The sequence below is a fragment of the Heliangelus exortis genome, chromosome 1 (genome assembly GCF_036169615.1).
Source record: "Heliangelus exortis chromosome 1, bHelExo1.hap1, whole genome shotgun sequence".
NCBI classification, from domain to species: Eukaryota; Metazoa; Chordata; class Aves; order Apodiformes; family Trochilidae; genus Heliangelus; species Heliangelus exortis.
Window position 1 is genome coordinate 88810814 of NC_092422.1, and position 20259 is coordinate 88831072.

The following is a 20259-nucleotide window of genomic DNA, read 5'->3' on the forward strand; positions in this document are numbered from 1 at the left end:
CATAGATGCTGCTTATCTGGCTGAGAATGAGGTGGGGCTCACAAAGGGGAATATTTGCCTTCAACCAAGGGTAATTTCTGCCTTCCAAATGAGTCACCCCCAAACCCAGCTCCCTCAGCTCCCCCATCCATATTGTTCCTTCCCCCTTCAAGTGGGAAACTGACAGCTTGAAGCCCTGATTGTGTTGGTGGCTCTATATTGTCATTTCCCCTGACATGCATTTCCCCTCCCCATGGTGCTTGGACGTGGCCTCGCCAAGTGACAATTAATATTTCCACAGACAAGCTTGTTCAGGCATAAGGCAGGCAGAGATAAGGTCAGATTGCCAACACCCATCAAAGGATGTCATTGTTTGGCTTGGGTTTAAGTTTGCTGCATTTTGTTTGCAAGCACTATAAAAAATGTGAATAAGAACTTTGTCCTTGGATTTTTTCTGAATGCGTGTGTGAGGGAAGGTGGGGGAGCTCTTGCAGCTGAAGAGTGTGGTTTACAACCTGCATACTTGGTGTAGGTACAGGATGTTCTAAGGACTTTATTACCTGACAATACTGGAAGTTCCAAGGCTATTCACTCTAATGCAAAATTTGCATATAGAAGTTTTCAAGATTTTTCTATACTGAATTATGGATTTATTTCAATCAAGAGGAGGACTTCTGTTGAAATAATAGCATCCTCCCATCAACAGGCACAGTTCATGCTGTAAAGGCATTAGTAGCAGTGAAGATTAATATGAGCAAAACAGTAACCATCAAAACCTACCTCTAGAGTAGCAAAATGGTTTCTACCCTCAGATTTACAGCATTATAATTCTACTGTTGCGAAACCATATCTTTGGCAGGCAGTGCCATTGGTAAATTGGGCACCCCAGATACCTCAGGACGTGTGAAGCTTTATCTATATGACAGATCCCTGCTAAGGGAAAGGTGGCAATAGCGTGCAATTATAAAAAAACACATAAAGTTCTACAATTACCTGTGCAAGCAAGGCTTAAATACCTCTCAGCACCAGCAGCTGATGAATAATAACAAGTGGTCAGTGCTGTGTACTGGTACAGCCAACCCCTGTACCAGTCAATGCTCCTGGGGATGCTTTGCACCCTCCTTTAATGCCCTGGAGCACAGAAGAGTTTTTCCTGCTGACCTGCACCCACCCTGTGGCCTGTGTTTCCTGCCTTACCCTGCCCGACCTTACCCCACCCTACCTTACCCTACCCTACCCTACCCTACCCTACCCTACCCTACCCTACCCTACCCTACCCTACCCTACCCTACCCTACCCTACCCTACCCTACCTTACCCTACCCTACCCTACCCTACCCTACCCTACCCTACCCTACCCTACCCTACCCTACCCTACCCTAACCTACCCTACCCACTTGTCTGTTGTGCTTAACTAAATCAGCAATTGACTTAAGTCATGTGTAGATGAACTTTGTAACATTTTTTCAATCTAGACACTGTGGTCTAACCACTTCCTAAAGAGCAAAAGAAGCTGAATTTACCTCTCTTTATATCTCATTTCCAGTTGCTCCTGCAGAGGCTCTGGTGGGTACAGCTGCTCCTGGGTGCACTCCTGCGGGGTGGCACATGGAGAAGGTTGGGACAGTGACAGGGATGGGGTCAGGGTGGCAGGAGACTTTTTTCACCCTTGGCAGGGTTGGGTTCAGCTCTACAGAAGCAACAGCACTGCAGGTCTGATGCACACCACTGGAAATCAAAATTATTAACTTCATTTCAATGGAAGTTCACAGCAAACAAGGCTCCCATGCACACTTAATGTGATGATGAGTGTTACTCAGTTGCTTCATCTTTTGTACAGCAGCTTGAACCTAATTGGTGAACCTGAGCTGTAGCACACCAAGTCCTAACATGAAACCAGTTATGAAAATATTGGAGACCAAACACATACAAACCTAACAAATCATTTCCCATTCGGAAGAAAAATCTTAAGCTGCTCATAGCTATTCACACCCTAACGCTGCATTTATGAATAAAGCTCAACAGGAAAAGGACATTAAAAAGTCAGTTAATGGAACTGCTTGAATACACTGATTGGGCTTTAAAAGCTTCTCTAATTGATCTTCACAAAGGATATGGTGTTCTTAATATTAGTTTTGTTTATGCATGCCTAATACCAGCTTCTACACAGCATTCTTGTATTAGGTAAATAAAATTTTATTCAGAGGTACAAAGTGTTCTGATTTTCTTTTATGTACTTCACTGCTGATTTTTTGCTAGCTAAGCCAAACTCTTACAGCCCAATTATTTCTGCTTAGGACTACAAATAGGCTTTGCAAAGTGAGAAGAACAACTTCAGTGAGTCCAGGAGTGTCTCCACTCCCTACTGAAGCTGTGAATTTATTCCCTAACTAATCACAGCACCACTAACTCAATTCAAGACCTGAGATGTACAGGCAGCAAGTTTTCATTTCAGCCTATATAAAATCTGCCATCTACCCTCAATTATTTTTTTTTTTATCATTCTGGTCACTATTATTTCCCATGCTAATTACTAGCAGAGCCTGGAGCAATCCATCTGCTGAGGAAAGCTGCCTCAGCACCTCATGGTGCTGTCTCCTAGGGCTGGGAGCAGAAATGTGCCCAGAGCAACCTGCTCCAGCTTTGCTTCTTCCTCAGACAGCTAACCCTGTAGGCAGGGTGGGTGGTGGTTGTGCCTGGCTGGGGGCACAACTGGGACCAACCCACAGCCCTGTCTGTAGCTGGCATCCAGAAACACATCTGTGCCTGGGTCACAGACACCCCTCTGCAGCCTGAGGTTCCTTGGGGGAACACAGATCTGCAGCAGGTATCACCCTCTCACCTGCACGCCGTGAGGTTTGACTAAACGGGAGCTTACCTTTCAGAGAGGAATCCCACCCTGACTTTGGGACTGTGATGGACACAAAACCCCTTTGCTTCCACTGATATGCTTCCCAAATAGCTAGCCATTCACACTGTAGGGTGTTTTGCCTTATTTCTTCCTATGTTTTTTTGATGTCCTGCCCAAGGGAGTTGTCCCTCTGCCAGCAAACGCAAACTTCCATCGAGATGCCTTTTGAGTTTCTTCTGAATAAGGTGCCCCAAAATTTCCCTGTAGCCATCTTAAATTGTTAGCAGATGAAGACAAGAGCCTTGCATCTTCTGCACTGACGCAGCAGAAGGGGAGGTCTTGTTCAGTGATCCAGATGATAGGATTGAGTGCTTCGGCAGTGAGCGCGTGGGAGTGTTGCTCTGCTCAGGGGTAGGAAGGCTCTGAGAGGGGCCTGAACAGGCTGGATCAGGGGGCAAAGGCCAATAATATGAGGCTTATCAAGGCCAAGTGCCAGGTCCTGAACTTTGGTCACAACAACCATGTGCAATGCTGCAGGCCTGGGGAGGACTAGCTGGAAAGCTGCCAGCAGATAAGGACCTGGGGTTGCTGGTTGATACCCAGCTGAATATGAGCCAGCAATGTGCCCAGGTGGCCAAGATAGCCAACAGCATCCTGGCTTGCATCAGAAATAGTGTGGCTGGCAGAAGGGAAGTGATCCTGCCCCTGTATTCAGCACTGGTGAGGCTGCACTTCAAGTACTGTGTTCAGTTCTGGGCCCCTCACTACAAAAATGACATTGAGTTGCTGGACTGAGTTCAGAGAAGGGCACCCAGGCTGGTAAAGGGTCTGGAAAACAAGACCTATGAGGAGAGGCTGAGGGAATTGTGAATCTTCAGTTTGGAGAAGGGGAGGTTGAGAGGAGACCTTATAGCTCTCTGCAACTACCTGAAAAGAGGTTGTAGGGAGGTGGGTGTTGGCTTCTTCTCTCAAGTAAATAATGATAGAACTAGAGGAAATGGCCTGAAGTTTCACCAGGGGAGGTTTAGACTAGATATTAGGAAGAATTTCTTTACTGAGGGAGTAGTTAGGCATTGCAATGGGATGCACAGGGAGGTGGTGGAGTCACCATCCCTGGAGATACTTAAAAATCATGTAGATGAAGCACTTCAGGACATGCTCTAGTGGTTGTGGTGATACAGATACTGATAAATATATTATTTATTAAATTAGGGTGGGGAGATTTACGGTTGGACACTGTGATTGTAGAGGACTTTACCAACCATGACAAGTCTGTGATCCTGGATGCTCACCATGATGCAGACTTTGGGAACTGGAGTTTTCCTTGCTGCTGCAAGGACTCTTTAGCTGTAACATCCATCAACACAGTGCTACATTTGTCTCCTAGGCACTTTCCAACTTGCCCAGGTTTCTTCCTGAAGATGCTAAATTCAGATGCTAAATTCCTGAAGATGATAAATTCACAAGCATGAGGTGAGCCCTGACTCCATGTTGCTCTCAGCCCCCCCTGTCCTTCAGGGATGAACCCATCACTGACAGCCAACATGCTATGGGTTTTGGCTACCAGAATTCTACATCCTCACTGGCCTCACAGCTGGATGGGGCTCAAAGGTTTGGCCTACAAAGATGACCTACATAGAGCAGCCAGCTCCCTCCTCTGTCCCCCCCTTACGAGGCTGAGAGATCTGAGCTGATTACATTCCCCATTTGCCAGGCTTTTTTCCACCCTCTGGGTCCCATTAACTCTTCCCATCACTTCCACTTTCCTCGCTGAGCATGAAACTATATTCTGACAGAGTGTCAATGACAGAAGCTTACTTCTGGTGCTCTCAAGTGCCATCAGACATTCCCACATCTCTCCATCTTGAGGTCGGGCTTCAAGAGGCTTTAACTTGGCTTATTTGAATGAATAGTGCAGGTTATAAAATGCTGAAGCCCTCAGAAAGGTCCAGCACAGCCTCTCCCTCACTGCCTGTGGCAATAGAGATCCCCCCTGGAAGGAACCTTTGCCATATCTCTGTGGGGAGAAGCTCAAGGGGCAGGAGCTGGAAACAATGGAGGGTCACCATGTCATTCCTGGGAACCAGCAAACCCTAGAGCACCCCAGAAATGTCCTCTGTCTCAGCAGGCACCTGGCATTGCCTTAAGACAATGACAATAATTAAATCACATGCTCCAGGGCTTCTGCCTGCAGGAATAAGGAAAGTACATTTTCCAGCCCCTGCCCATTGCATAATTAACTGGAAGTATCAGAGGCTTTTCATTTGTTTGTGTTTTTTTGTCTCGTCCCCCATTTTGAAGAAGAAAGGGAAAAGGAGAAGGAGAAGGAGAAGGAGAAGGAGAAGGAGAAGGAGAAGGAAAGGAAGAGGAAAAGGAAAAGGAAAAGGAAAAGGAAAAGGAAAAGGAAAAGGAAAAGGAAAAGGAAAAGGAAAAGGAAAAGGAAAAGGAAAAGGAAAAGGAAAAGGAAAAGGAAAAGGAAAAGAGGAATTGTTCACATTTTCATGCTCGCATGTCCCTTCAGAAAGTGTTTTTTCCCACCTAACCTGGTGGCCTGACCTGGGGGCAGATCTTGCATCTCTTTGCCTCCTGAAGGAACAGCCCCACCCAGACAAGGATGTGATCCCCAGGAAATAATGACTGAAAACCAGGTTAATGTAACTCCCACTCCTTCCCATCCATCCTCATCTGCCTGTGAATGTTTTCTCAGTGCTGATTGATCTGGGAGCTGTTACCTGTTATATAGCTTGAGATGAAGGTTTAGATGGAGTTTGATTGCACTGCCAGGAAACCATTCATATAGTTATGGATCTGACAAATGGATTCCTCTGAGCTGCTAGGTTTAATGTGGTGTTTTTTATAAATTTTATTATCAGCATTTTCCTGTTCTGGGCTGGTGACAGATCAAAAGCAAAGGGGAAGGTATCCAAAAAACATACTTTTGATCAAAAAAAGGGTTGTCAACCCAGAAGTTTCAGGTCATTTGGGTTTAAACAAAGTCCACCAAATTTAAAAAACAAAGTACTGTATTCTACAGTTTTTGTCTCTTCTCTGCATTTTAAAGAAACACCAATATGTCTCAGAGTGAAAATAGTTTCCAAGACACTTCCATCATGTCTCTAGAAATCTTGCAGAATGCTTTTCCCCGAAGCATCAGCAAAGGAGAGATCTGGAGCAGCCAACCCAAGTTTGCCACTGAGTGCTCAACCCAGGTGCCACCTGTGCATGGCCAATGAGGACCAGGGCAAGGGATGGCAATGTGCCACCCATCACATGCCCACAGCAGGGCTGCACCCACCTCAGTGGTACCCGGGCTGGTAGATGCACTACTGGGAGCAGTGGGTGGTCAGTCCTGCAAGAGCAGCCCTCAGCAGAGCCTGGAAGGACAGACGAACCTATCTCATGGGCAATTGCCCACTCTGCCCTGCAAATGTCCTTCTGGGTCCTGCACAGAGCTAACAAAGGCATAGAATGTTATTAGACAGCTTGAAGCTCACTGGCACACCAGGTGGGATGTTAAACACTCACACAGATGAAGAATGGGCACCTCAGCACGTGGCTTTGACTCCCCCCTGGGGCTGCTTATTGCTGCTGTGACAGAGAGCCTGATTCCACCAGGATACATCAGGCTGCACCTGCCAGCAGAACTTCATCAATGCAAGAGAAACTAAGTCCAAGCCAGATTTAATTCTTCAGACTTTTCCCCTGTTTTCCAGCTGCTGCTGCTGAAGGCTGCATCATTACACTTGTGCCATGGTTGATACAGGCTGTGGCTCTAACATGGTCCTATGGTTTATAAAGAAACATCTGGGCCACTATGACACCAGTAGGAATGCCTTCTGTGCTGGTTTTTCCTGGAGCAGAAGGCTCTGAAACCAGCTGAATACAACATGCTAATCTGCTGTCAGGCATGGCATTGGTATAAACTGAGAGGGAAGGGAAACCTGTCGCAATATTACCTTCAAAGAAACTAAAAATTCAAAAAAGTTCCCCTCATAGCTCAACAGAAATGAAATACTTTTTAACATCATTCCTCTTTGTAATGTTTCCACTTGGTTTCAAGATGACTTCCAAGAAGTGAAATATGCTTTCACAGAAGAAGAAAAGGCCATTCAGTGAGCGTTTGTTTCTTTAAAAACCCGGAACTGATGTATAATGCATTGTCATGTCAGCTTCTGAAATAAAATTATAACTATTTTACCTTTTTTTTTTTTTTTTTTTTTTTTTTTTTTTAAGGGAAGCCCTGTTTATCAGTATGGCTCTCCATCCACAATCCTACAGCCCTGCTCTATTACACTACATTCTGTTACCTGAGAGTATTATTTGCAGGAATTCAGTAAATTGAGGAAACCCGCTGGCTCCACAAGTATTTACCTATGCCTTTAAAATATTTATACTTTATAGATGTGGGGCTTTTGCTTAATGTTGGGGTTTTGGGCCGGCTGTTTTGTTCGGATTTTTTTCAGATGAATGACTGTGAGTTTTGGTAGTAGCCAGATGTTCATCTACCCCATGATTTCCAGGATGAATTAGATAATTCACACCTTGTGTCATCCATCTGGACAGCTTCCAGCTTGACTTCTTTGTTGCCTGAGAGCTTGTCTGGCACATGAGGAGGAGAACTGGTGGATGAGGACCCAACCTGAAGAGCAGGGGGTGCGACTCTCCTTGTCAGTGGGAGGCAGCTCCCCTGGGACCACCAAGAGCTGCAGAGCTGAATCCCTACATGCCAATGTGTGCCCTCTGTCTGTCCTTTATTTGCCACTGAAACTCTCCTTTCTCTGAAAGATGGGAATTTTCCATATTTTTGTATGCTAGAGTGTCACTCACACCACTTGCCTTTGATGAGGGGCCCCTGGAGTGTGTTTAAAAGTCACTCAATAAAATAAGTAACCAGTGGGACAGCTAAACTCCAAGCTGAAAAACCCAAATCCTTGCCCTCTACCCCTTCAGCATCCCTGGTTTGGCTCAGCCCCATGGCAGCCACGGAGCTGGGGTCTCTGTACAGTTAAGATGGTCACAGCTCATGTGTTTGGCTTTAGCCTTCTCCCACTCTGCTCCATGAAGGATAAGCTTGAAGACACAGGCATCATGGTAGTGTACACATTGTCAAACTCTTTTATATATTTATTTCTCATTGCACCCTTGCCAGGTGTTTTTTTATGAATGGCATTTTTAAATGACGGAAAGGATACTTGAAAAAAAGGCAGATATTTTCAGTTTGCAGAGGCTGCAGTATCTCTTGTTTAGCTAGAGTAAGGTTTCCATTTAAAGCATCAACTGAGATGCCTGCATTTTCACCCTCCCCCAAATTTCCAAGCACAAGAAGTTACAATTCTTATGCTGCTGGAGGTAATCCTGAAGCCATGGTACTCATTAAAATAAGAAAAGGCTCATGGGATAAAGAAAAAACAAATCTGATGCAATTTCTCAGATGTCTAGAAGTTTTTTAATGACTGAACATTTCAAAAATAGATAGCTCAGAAGCATTAAATAAGTAGATACTGCACTTTCCTGCTGTGTTGTGAGGGTTCACCCATACCCTCTGCAACTAAGTACACAGCACAATATGAAGTGACACATTAGGACCATCGATCACTTTCCACTGCACTCTACAAATCAGCTCTTTCACAGTTCATGCCTACCCTGTACAAAACAGCAATCATCTGTCTACTTTCTTATTTCCCTTGGCCTCCCTGAAATGTCACAGATAGGCAGCAAGCTCTCATAAGAGTTTTGCTCAACCCCCAAATCAAGACAAACAGGAAAAGAGCTCAGGGCAGCCCCAGCAGTTTATGGGATCAAGGTACAGCAAGAGGCAGCAGACCAGCAGCTTCAGAGTTAATTTATCTCTAAATAATGGTACTTTGGAAAACATAGATCAGTAGCACTATCATCCAGGCTGAAACAACAGAAAACCCATAGATTCACCAATGCTGGGATAAACTTTATGTCCAGAAGAACTAAGATGTATGTGGGGGTGGTGGGCAGGCAGTGGGCAAGGCAGCTTCTCTGAAGGGATGGCTCAGAGCAGCTGACAGGCTCAGGGAATCCCAAATTCCCCATGGGATGATGTTCTTGCACTGCTGAGCTGCAGAAGCACCATGGGGACAAGTTTGGCAGCTCTCACAACCCAACTCTGCTCCCCCCACTGTCCCAGCTGCACAGGGGGCTTAAAAGACCTCACAAGACAAAACTCACCCCACACCTCTTTTGGAGTTTGAAGTTCCCTGTAGCAGCATCCTGCCCCAGAAGGTGTCTCAGAGCCTCTGCACACAAAAGAAAGAGAGGGAAGAGTTTCTTCTAAAAAAATTTCAGGCAAAATTTTAGTAGTTCATCAAGCTTTGTTTTTGTAAAACATTTTTTTTTTAATTTAACTTCTTTAGAGAAAAGGATTCATACAAAAAATTCATCCAACTCATGGAAAAGAATAGCTGAAGTCCTTATTTTTTGCTCAAAAGGCAGTCTGTGCTTTTTTCCTGTGAGCAAGCCACATCACCAAGAGACAAAAGCCTTTCACTGCTCCCTTGGGTACATCATTTGCAGGCAATTTCTTCTTCCAGGCTCTTACCCTTTGATACCATCATCCTTCATTGTAAACTGACCTGCATGCCAGTAGGGTGGGGTGTTTTAATGTCAACAAGTTCAGTGTCTTATTGAACTTTTATCTTTCCTGTCTCACTCAAGCTAGGGAGATATTACAGGGTGACCTTCACCAGTGATTTTCCACTAGCAACCAAACACCCTCAGTGGTGCCATTTGACGAGGGCTTGGTGAGCTTAACCCTCTTCAAGTCAAGTGCCAGCAAACAAAATCAAGTAGTCATGAACCCCCAGCCCCATCTTGTGAAAGCTCTTGCTTGGCAAAGGCTTAAACAAAGATAAGGGACAAGTTACTGTTCAAACATGAAGCCATCTGTCTGGTGGGTGACACATCCTGTACCTGGGCTGAGGCAACCCCCTGTACTGGTACAGGCTGGGCTATGGAGGGATTGAGAGCAGCCCTGAGGAAAAGGACTTGGAGGTGTTGGTCAGTGAGAAGTTCAACATGAGCCAGGGATGTGCTCTCACAGCTCAGAAAAACAGCTTTCCACCTTATCCTGGGATGCATCCAAAGGAGCATGAGCAGCAGACTGGGAGAGGGGACTGTGTCCCTCTACTGTGCTGTCATGAGACCCCACCTGGAGCCCTCAGTACAGGGAAGACGTGGACCTGCTGGAGAGAGGCCAGAGGAGAGCCACAGAAATAATCAGAGGGCTGGAGAACCTCTCCTATGAAAACAGGTTGATTGTTTAACCTGGAGAAGGGAAGGGTTGAGAGAGACCTTAAAGCAGACTTCCAGTACCTGAAGGGGACCTAGAAGAGAGATGGGGACAGACTCTTTAGCAAGGTTTTTAACCCAAAAAAGGGTAGATTTGGACTACAGAAAAGGAAGAACTTTTTTACAGTGAGGATAGTGAAACACTTGCACAGGTTGCCCAGAGAGTTGGTAGACTCCTTATCCCTGGAAATGTTCATGGCCAGGTTGGACAGGGCTCTGAGCAGCCTGATCAAGTTGACTGTGTCCCTGCTGGTTGCAGGGGGGCTTGGACTAGGTGACCTTTAAAAGTTTCTTCCAAACCTTTCTGTGATTCTCTGATCTCTTAATGGCACATTGCACCAATATTTTCAAGGGTGTTTCTTTCCATCTAAACATCTGTAACAGCACCTAATTTCAACAGGTTATGGAAATGCTGGCTGCATTAAACTCCATGAACCTTCAGTAGGTAAAATATGGAAAAATAAACATAAAACTTTGGTTTATAGAAGGTGCCATTGACTTCTTGCCAGTGAGCAGATGTCTTTAAACTCAAAGAGGCACTTGCTGTTTTGGCACAGGAGGCTGAGAAAGGGACATGGCAGCTATTGCCCTTGGACCTGCTTCTCCCCTTCTGGGGCATCCCACTGACTGATGGCACCAAGAGAGGTAGAAGCTGAGTTTCTGCAGTTGCTTTTGCATCTAATTTGGAAACAAAAACCACAGCCTGACAGGCCACCCTTTAGAAGCCACTGACCTTCACCCTTGGCATGTTGATAAGCCCTGCTGCCAGCTTTTGGGTCTCAGCTGCCCCTCATGGGCGACGGTCAGATGGGCCTTTCTGTAACTCACAGAGGCTTTGTCACCTCCCACGGGATCATCTCAGCACACATTTCTGAGTCCTGCCTGCTGATGCCAACAGGGATCAAGTGTCTGCCAGGCTCTCATGGTTTTTGGATAGTAGCAGACAAGACTGTGACATGCACCCTTAAGAGAGCACGCACCAAAATATCTGTGTTTTTAGCATGCGTCACTTGGGAGAAGATGCTGATGCTGATATTAGGAATAGTAACAGTCAGGCAAAGATCACTGCAGGTTAAAAATGTACCGCTAAAAGCAGAATACTTTGCAGAGGTTACATAGCACAGGCTGAATTCACTCTCTTCAGCTTCCTCTGATACACAACAGACATCCCTAGGTACAAGATTCCCACCAGTGACACCCTGGTTTCTAACAGCAGACGCTTTCTCCAGGAAAGTTCCCAGCTTCCTTGCAAACTTCTGCAAAGTCTCAGACATGTCCCCACAGGGAAAAGCCACATGGCATGTCAAGGGGACCTGTCATTCCCTGCCACACCAGCTGCTTCCTCCCTTCACGTGAAAGGTGTTTCCAGATCCTGGAAATATTCCTGCTGTGATCCCATTTTTCACCATGCCTGGTGGCCTGGCCTGTGCACTCAGTATACATTGTCATACAGTCAACCATACTGTTTCCTTGCTGTATTTTTTCATGCAGCATTTCATGACATGCAATGTATGCTGTGCAGCATGCATCTGCTGAAGAGATCTTATTCCTTCTTCCTCTGGAGTAAGCTCCTTCTCCAGTTTTATGTTTTCTCTATTTCCAAGTACAAAACAACTACCAATAGCCACCATTTGGGGGAATTCCAAATACAAACATTTGGAAATTCTGCTGGACTATACCATTCGAGGCCCTGTTGCCAGCTCTTGTAACTTAGACAGTACAAGCCCCTGTTACCTGGAATACCTTTTCCTCAATCTCTTTGTATGAACCAGGGGTACTGTCTGTACCTGCCCCAAATGAGGTGCCACTGCAGTGCTTTGCAACATTATTTGGCATTCCCTTCTCTTCTGAAAATAACTCCTTAGCACATCTTCTTGTAACCTTTCTCCTTACCACTACTGCATGCCATTACAGCCCGTGTTTCACAGACAAACCCAGCACACAAACTTTTCTCCTCCTATGTTGATCTCAGGAGGACAGGCTCCCAGCTGGTAGCAGAAATTCTGATTTGCCCCCAAAGCACCTGGTGCTGGCACTCCATACCACCAAACTTTTTCTCATTTCTGTCCTTCCAGGCCTTTCACTTCTTTCTGGGACCCATCCTATTCTCTTTCACACTGGGAATGCTCTCCAACTCCTAACAGGTGCTGAACTTCATCAGCACAACCATCCTGTGCTGAGGCCACTGCTTGAACACAGTTCCCAGCACCTCATCCTTAAAGGTTTTCACCACCTTCAGTATGTCCCTGCCAGCTCCCAGGCAGCTGCTTTATCCCTCTGTCCCCATTGCTTTCTCCTCAGGTGTCAGGCAGAGGTGTCCTCACCATCTCCTGCAAAAGCTGCCATGGTTGCTATGGCTGGTGACTCCCTGTCCAGATTTCAGCCACTCAAGCCCCCAAGGTCCTGCCAGAGCTGCTTCCCCCACCTCCTGCATTTTCTCACAATGGACCCCACTGGCACCTGTCCTGAAACCAGCCCAAGGCTGGCCAGAAGCTGAATATAATTTTCCCTTACTGCCTCCAGCTTTGATCAAAATCTGATTAGGAGTGCATGGACGCCAGTCCCAGACCCATTTACGTTGGCTGTAGCCAACATTAATGCTGCACACTGCATCATTAAAATCCAGCAATGCTATAATCCTTATGGAAAAGTACTGGAACACATAAAAAGCCAAAGCTCCTCTAAAACACCATGTTTCATTGTTGGCTGCTGGGAATCACTCACATAAAATGACAAGAAGATAACTTCCTTAACCTAAGGGAGATTTTCAGCCCTGTTTTGTTTCTTCACACTTTTCTTGCTTTTTTCCTTCCTTCCAGTGGAAGGAACATCAGGTAAGAAACTGAGTTCGTGCCAAGCTTTCACACCCAAGACACTGCTGCTAAGTTAGTTGTAATGGCTAGAACAGCACCTCTTTTTTGGGAGCCCAGGAGGACCCACTAGCAGTCTGGCCCTTGTCAGCTGCCACCCCACAGCCCCAGGCACATTTGCTGTGCCCAGCACATCATCTGGGGCTGCTGCTGCTGTGGGGATTATCATCTCCCCAGATAGAGGGATGCAGGAAGATGATGTATCTGCTCTATTTATTTCTCTGAAGCCTATTGTGGAGTCGATTCACTTCTATTAAAATAGTTTGGAAAATAAGTTTGGAAAAAAAGAAAGAAAGATAAATCCCTGGGAGGGGGGAAGGGGAGTCTGGACAGGAAGAAAGAATGCAGCTCATGTGCTTTGTGCTGCCTGGCAAGCCCTGGGACTGCTAACTTTATCAGGGTAATGTGATTTCTGAAGGCTAAGGCCAGCTCAGTATGCTGCTCTGGCTTTGCCCTACCAGGGGCTGGTGGGTGCTGGGGGTACAAATTTTGTCCCACACTTGTACATGAATACTCCTCTGGCACAGTAAGCCACTATTTAAGAAAAAATATATAAACACTTTTCTAGATGTACTGCTTGAAAACAATAATGCTTGAAGATCAAAAATAAAGAAAATAATTTCTCCAGAAAGCTGGAGATTTGAACTCTCAGAAAAATGGGATCCATCCAGGATCCTGGTGTTAATGTCACCGGAGCAGAACCTGCCACTCTTTGCTGCCACCTCCACAGCCCCCACTCAGGGTGGGCAGTCACCTGGGAGTCAGGATGTCTGGATCTGACAGCTGCTCTCACCCCCTGAGCCCTTCCTTTGAGCATTCCTGGATCTGCTGTGTCCTGGTTTCTATTTTGAAGTCATCTCCTGTGCTCAGGAGGACTCCCCTGTCGCAATGACCCCTTGGATTCTTCTTTAACAGGATGGGCAGCACTAGATTGCAGCAAGGGAGATAAAGTCCTCCTGGTCTGAAGAGGAGGATGGGCCTCAAGTGCCCAACTTGGGCCACTGTCAAGTCAGTCTTGCTCTCCAGAGCTGTTAAGAGCAGTGACAGGATCATTTCTATTCAGTGTCCTTCACCAGCTGCCAGGATGCAGTGCCTGTGATGGGAGGAAGGCTTCTCTCCAGCCATGGTTACTTTCCAGCCATCTGACAGGGGCTGAGGAGGTTGTCCCTCCCCAGGAGTCCCCTTCTACTGCATCAAGAGAGATGCAGAATGAACAGGGTTTGCACGGGGACTTGCTCTATCTTGTCAGCTGGGTGCTGAGCTATTGACTTAGGAAAGGGAAAGCACCCACGGCATCACTCTGATACAGGGCTTCTGCACAGGTTGTACAAGAGCATGAGGTGGGTTGTTGATGGACCCAACCTCCCAGGCAAGGTTTCTCTTCAATTTTTGATCTGCCAAGCCCCATTTGAGTTGCTAAGCAGTTAAGGAGGGAAAAAAAATGAAAAAAAAGGAAGCCTAGAAGAGCTAGAGAGGAGAAAGCTAGAGAAGCTAGAAGAAGCTAGAGAGGGTCTAGCAAGGGCATGTAGTAATAGGACAAGGGGGAAATGGTTTCAAACTGGAAAAAAATAGATCTAATTTAGATATTAGGAGGAAATTCTTCACTGTGAGGGTGATGAGTAACTGGAATAGGTTGCCCAGAGAAGTTCTCTCTGGAAGTGTTCAAGGCCAGGTTGGATGGGGCTTTGAGCATCCTGGTCCAGTGGAGGGTGTTTCTCCCTATGCAGGGGGGTTGGAAGTAGGTGGTATTTAAGGTCCCTTCCAATGCAAACCATTCTGTGATTCCATAAGATGCAGTTGTACTTTCATTTTTTAATCAATGCAGTGATACTTCGATTTTATTTCCATAAATTTTCTACAAGTACTTTTTCACTTTCACAGAGAAAGTAAGGTGAGGAGAAGTTAACTGGATAGTCTGTTGTTGTAAATGTGTTTGGACAAGCTGGTATCAAAAATCAATTTCTCTTAAACATGGTGACAGCTTCATTCCTCAAGAATCAAACATCCCAAAAAAGAAAGGTACTGTTTCTCAAGTTCTTAGTGACAGAACACCTGCAGTGCCAGGTGTTCTTAGAGCTCAATGATCTTAAGAGCCTTAAGAGCCTTTTCCAAACTAAATTATTCAAAATACTTTGTGACTGAAAGTCATCACTACTCACAAAACTCATGGCTGGCATGTTCTGAAGCAGGGGAATGCACAGCAAGTATTCTGTATCTAACTTGGTCCCCAATGTCCTTTTTCTGTGGTATTAAACATGTCATCCCAGCTCTGCACCTTACATCCCCATGAGCAAAATGGAGACAGTAGCTCATGAAGAATGATTCTCAGCTGAAAATTGCTGTTTCCTCTGTTTGTTGTGTGCATGGCAATGACTTGGCAACTAGAGGAACAACAAGAATTCTTCAGGATGTTCAGCATTAAACCACAAACTTCCAATCTTCCTTCTGCCTATCTTGAATATTCAGCTTCTCAGATTGTTTATCAAGTGTATTTCCAGCACTCTTAAGTTGTCAAAGGATGCAGGTAAATAGTCTTATCTCCTTTAACACTGATATTCTCACAATAAACAGAAGACTATTACCAAGACTATTGGGAAGGCAGGTGAACAAATGTGCTGGCTGGAAGGGTGACCAGAGATACTGGCAGGATCTAGTGCTGTACTGACAAAATTACTGAATAGTTTCACTTCTCTTCAAATAATTTCCCTTAGAGTTTTCTTAGGAGAAAACCTCTTAAAATTTGTTGGCTCAGAATTGCTCTTATGCAAGAGACAGCAATGGCCCAGGTTGCCTTCTGGACCTGTTATTCAAAACTCTTTGTGCAGCAGAATGAAACTCCCACTATTTATCTCCTAGATAAACTTCTAGAAAACAAGTCACTGGCTAGTCCTATATACTTAGATGCTTTGTGATGATACTTGTGGTCACTTCTTTTACACTTCTTCAGAGTGAACTTGACAATCACTTGTTTTAAAATGCAAACACTGACCCTACAATGACATATATGGATCTGTAGGCTTGAAGCCTTTCTAATTTTAGCTTGTTTCAGTATATTAGAAGCTTCCAGCATCAATCATCCAAGGAAAATACTTTACATACCAAACTGTCACAAAAAGCAGCAAGCTGTTTTGAGGTAAAATGTGGTACACAGGGATGATTTTAAGTTCACAGTTTCCTGAAGCATGTGAAACACTGTGTACCAGGCACGCCCTGTTAGCCAACTACAGATGTTTTCTCAGAGTAAAATCTAAGAGATATAAAAAATGCAGACAGTGTGTTTTCAAATGCCTGTGAGTCAATAGTTCACATATTGTGATGCTGCGTTGCAGTTAGAAGGGACTTAGTTGTTTTCCCAGTCTCACTAAATTACTGCAGAAAGTATTAAGCTTATGTAAGCAGAATTAATGTTCTGGCTAAAATCACCCAGCCGCAGTCAGCTTTCAGTTTATCCTTTACATACTCACAACCTCCTCTCCGTCTGGCAGACAAGATGATCAGCACAGGCTGAAGAGCTCTATCCCAAGGAACACACCAAAGGGCTGTGCTGTGAGTACAACCATCCGCTCCCCCCTTTGCTCTTCCACCACACACTGAGCACAACCTCAGTCACCAGCCGAAGACCAGGGCAGTGCAGTCTCTTCTGTAGGGGAGGCTTAGCATTCCTCACATTCCCTGAGGGGATTTCCAGATTACGCCCTCTCAAGAAGACAGTTGCTGTATTTCTGCCTTTGCAAGTAATAACCCCACAGGAGAGGTGGGGTGCTTTTGTTTCAAGCCCAAAAGCAGTGGCCCTGCCTGATGGACCCATGGCTCTTTCCCTCTTTCCTCTGCACAGCAAACACGGGGGGAAAGCAGAGCCCCTTGGCTCATCGGGCATGAGGAGATCAGGCAGCGTGGGGATGCACCAAGGCTACCACAAACACACAGGATGCTGCTCAACACTCACTCACTGCATTGGATTTGCCTCGTTTCCAAAGTGGTTAATAGTTCTGTTCTCATTTTGGCAACCATACTCCCAGAAGTCCAGCCTTTTGCCCAGCTCTACTGAACCTACACCCCAGTTCAGCTGCTAAGGAGATGGGGAACGTTTTCCCCAGGAAGAGCAATCACCTGCAGGAATATAAGAAATGAGATCAGTGGCTCACCCAACCTGGCACTCAGCCCTTGAAAGTGGAAATGGGCAATGATATTTAGGGACAGCAAATCTGGTGTATTTAGATTCTGCTGGCCCCCAGATGCCAGCATCCATGATTCCGTTTATTGGGTCAGGGATACTGGGAGACACCCCAGGCTGTAGTATCCACTTATGAGCCTCCTGTTCTGCCCAGTACCTTCTTGGGCCTGTTGACACTGTCATTCTCCATAGCATCCTGTCACAACGAATCCCAGAAATTCCTGACCCACCATATAAAAAGAAATCTGCTCTTTCTTTTAAGATAATCCACTAATTTAGTTGTATATACTAACTATGTACACTAATTTTCGTTGTAGTGTTGCAGGATTTTTTGACTTGCATTTCTGCATTCATGTTTTTCACTGCTTTTATGATTTTTGCAAATACTTTGGTTTCATCTCCAAATTGAAGAATCTTTCCAGTTTCCTTACGGAGCAGCTGTTTCATCTCCTCTAAGAGCTGTTTTCTTTGAATCTCTTCTTACTCCATGATGTCTTCCCTACATGCAGAGACCAAGCTGCAGTAAGTGCTCAAGCTGTCAACAAGTCAAGGCTTCAAATGGCAGAGAAGTCATGCTGCCCTCCTGATGATGCACAGCATTTTTCTGGGTCTTGGATGCTGCTGCATACTGAGCTGGTGATTTTGGTGAGATGTAATTGTACAAAGTCTTTTCCTCAGCTGGACCTGCCACCCCTGAGCTCAGCATCACTCACGAGCGTAAGAACAATGCAGAGACCACAGTTTCCCCATCCATCCCCTCCCAAGAACTGCAGCTTTGGATGTATCCTGACCATAAAAAATGTATCCACTGAGGATGTTCAGAAAACCTTCACAATTTTTTAATCAACTTTATTTGTTCAGTCACTGTTCAAGCACTCTCGCTGCAGGAGATCTCAGCCTGAAAAAAAAAGCTTTTATTAGTGAGAGCTAAACATAAACTTGTCGTTCCTTTGGAGATTTTTTTTGTCTCTGAAGCTATGGGCTACTTTGGCAATAAGCATTTCTCATCCCCTCCCTTCCTCTATAAGTAATTTCTATAAACCTCATGAAAAGTAGTTGGACAAAGGACTGAAATTCAAGATCCTTCCTCCTCAGAGAACTTCTTACCAACAGTTAAAATGTGAGTTTGGATTAATTTTCTCTGTCTCCCTGGTCCAGTGAATACAAATGTACCCACAAAGACTGACAGAGCTTCAGTGGAATGGACTGGGACATCCATTGATTTTCTTCAATGGAGACGGTGTGTCCTCATGGCTGGGCTCTTATACACAACACCAGAAATGTCAGTAGAAACATAAAGCAAGATGAAGGACTTTGCACAGCCTACAGCTGTAAAGATAGAGGAAATTCAACTTGCCAGATCTTAACACAGCTTGTTAGGGTTAAATTAATGTTTTTGAAGACAAAGAAGAGACATGACAGAAAACATATTTATTTAAACTGCTGTAAAACGGAAATCTCAATCATTTTCAAAAGCCAGCTGAGGGAGAAGTGACTCACATAGCTTGGATACAGGAAGACTCCCTGCAGTTTTCAGTGCTGATTTTTTGTCTTTGAATACATCACTGGTGTGAGTGCAGTTATCTTCTCAGTGGCAGTAATGTGTTTGGCAGTATATAAACATGGAGAAAGACATGGTTCCTGCCCTGAGCTTACAATCTAAAATGTGACATGGACAATACTATTCCAACATACAACAATCCACTGAAATATCATCAGTCAGACACAAGAAGATCCATTTAAACAAATAATTGGAATACCAAATATATATATAAAGGCTATAGGTAGGACAAAGTTGTGTATTTGTTCTGTTATGTGTTTATTTATTGATATGTCTACAGACATAAAAGGTAGTGATGGTTTTCTTAAAAGACTGCTTTTATTTTCTTTGATGGAGTAGCTACAGCTTGTGCTTCCTGAAAAAAAAAATAAGGAAAATGAGATTAGCACTCCTGTGACTGTACATGCCTGAACATGGGACAACATTGGGGTGAATTAGTTCCCATGCAAAAGAGGAACAAAAATTTGGGAGAGTTAGCATGGAAGAAGTGACAGATTTTCTGTCCTTTTGAGGTACTGGATCTTCACACCAGCATACATTTGGTGAAACCCATGGCATCTACCTCAGAGACAGAATTAGGTGGGAATCCCACTGCTTCAAGCTTATCACACTCTAATTCTGCAATTAGGAGAGAGTTCTGCCAGCCAAAGGAAAATCTGCTGGAATTTCCAACTTTCTTGTATGTTAACACCTTTTGCCCAGTAAGTGATTGAGCTTAATTTCCATGCATAGGAGAAAAGACATTAGGAAGAAGAAAACCTGAAAATTAAATTTAAAACCACATGCTGGCAAAAATTGAGCATTGCTGGATGCTCATACATCTCATGCTCATACAGGCACCAATTCTGCCTCCCAAATGCTTCCTGCTTTGAGGTTTTAAAGTCATATTTGGCCTAGTTTCTAAGGCAATCAGAGTAATTTTATAGTGTCTTGTATTTCTGGTGAAGCTCCTCTCCCTTCCCCAGTAATTTATTTTTTTTTTAACATTTCTACCATACTTGATAGAGGGCTTCAGATGAGATTTGAAGCTGCTTTTCAATGAAATCTGATTCAGTGAAGCTGATTCAGTGAAATCAACAGCTGAGTAAGAGAGGAGAAGAACAAATTCTTACCACAGATAAAGAGAAGCTGCAATAAATCTAACATTAAATGTACTTTTGGCCTGTACATGGGTGCTTTGTGCACACATACTGACCACTCATGCTGAAGACATCTATCAATCTGCTCTTTGCATTGCTCATGCTTAGGGGACACAGCAGAGAGGTAGGGGGTACCACAGGAAAATGTTAAGGAATATGTCCAAAGCAGGAATTGGAAGCCTGGCAGGAAGGAAAAGTGATGGGGAACAGATTGAAGGGCCCACAGTATTTGGTGAACATTAGGGATCAGGGAAGCAGCTGTGAAGGAAAGTCAGAATCATTGGTGTCACAGAAATAGGGAAAACTACAGACTCCTTAAGGTCAACAGTTCTGGCTGTTATGTGTCAAATGCATAAAAAGTTTTTGGGG

The 20259-nt window shown here is 44.7% G+C and overlaps 1 protein-coding gene and 1 long non-coding RNA gene across 3 annotated transcripts in view; one reads left to right on the plus strand and one right to left on the minus strand.

Annotated features, from left to right (window-relative positions):
* LOC139800184 (uncharacterized) overlaps nt 1-18984 on the plus strand; it is a 21469-nt gene extending 2485 nt beyond the window's left edge. Inside the window, exon 2 of the long non-coding RNA XR_011727629.1 lies at nt 17700-18984. This is a non-coding gene — a long non-coding RNA (uncharacterized lncRNA). The remainder of the gene's footprint in view (nt 1-17699) is intronic.
* The window catches only part of SH3BGR (SH3 domain binding glutamate rich protein), a 32967-nt gene continuing 31314 nt past the window's right edge, over nt 18607-20259 (minus strand). For both annotated transcript variants that reach the window (XM_071752958.1, XM_071752949.1), the window contains one exon: nt 18607-19106. The gene's annotated coding sequence lies outside the window, so the exon portion shown is untranslated. The remainder of the gene's footprint in view (nt 19107-20259) is intronic.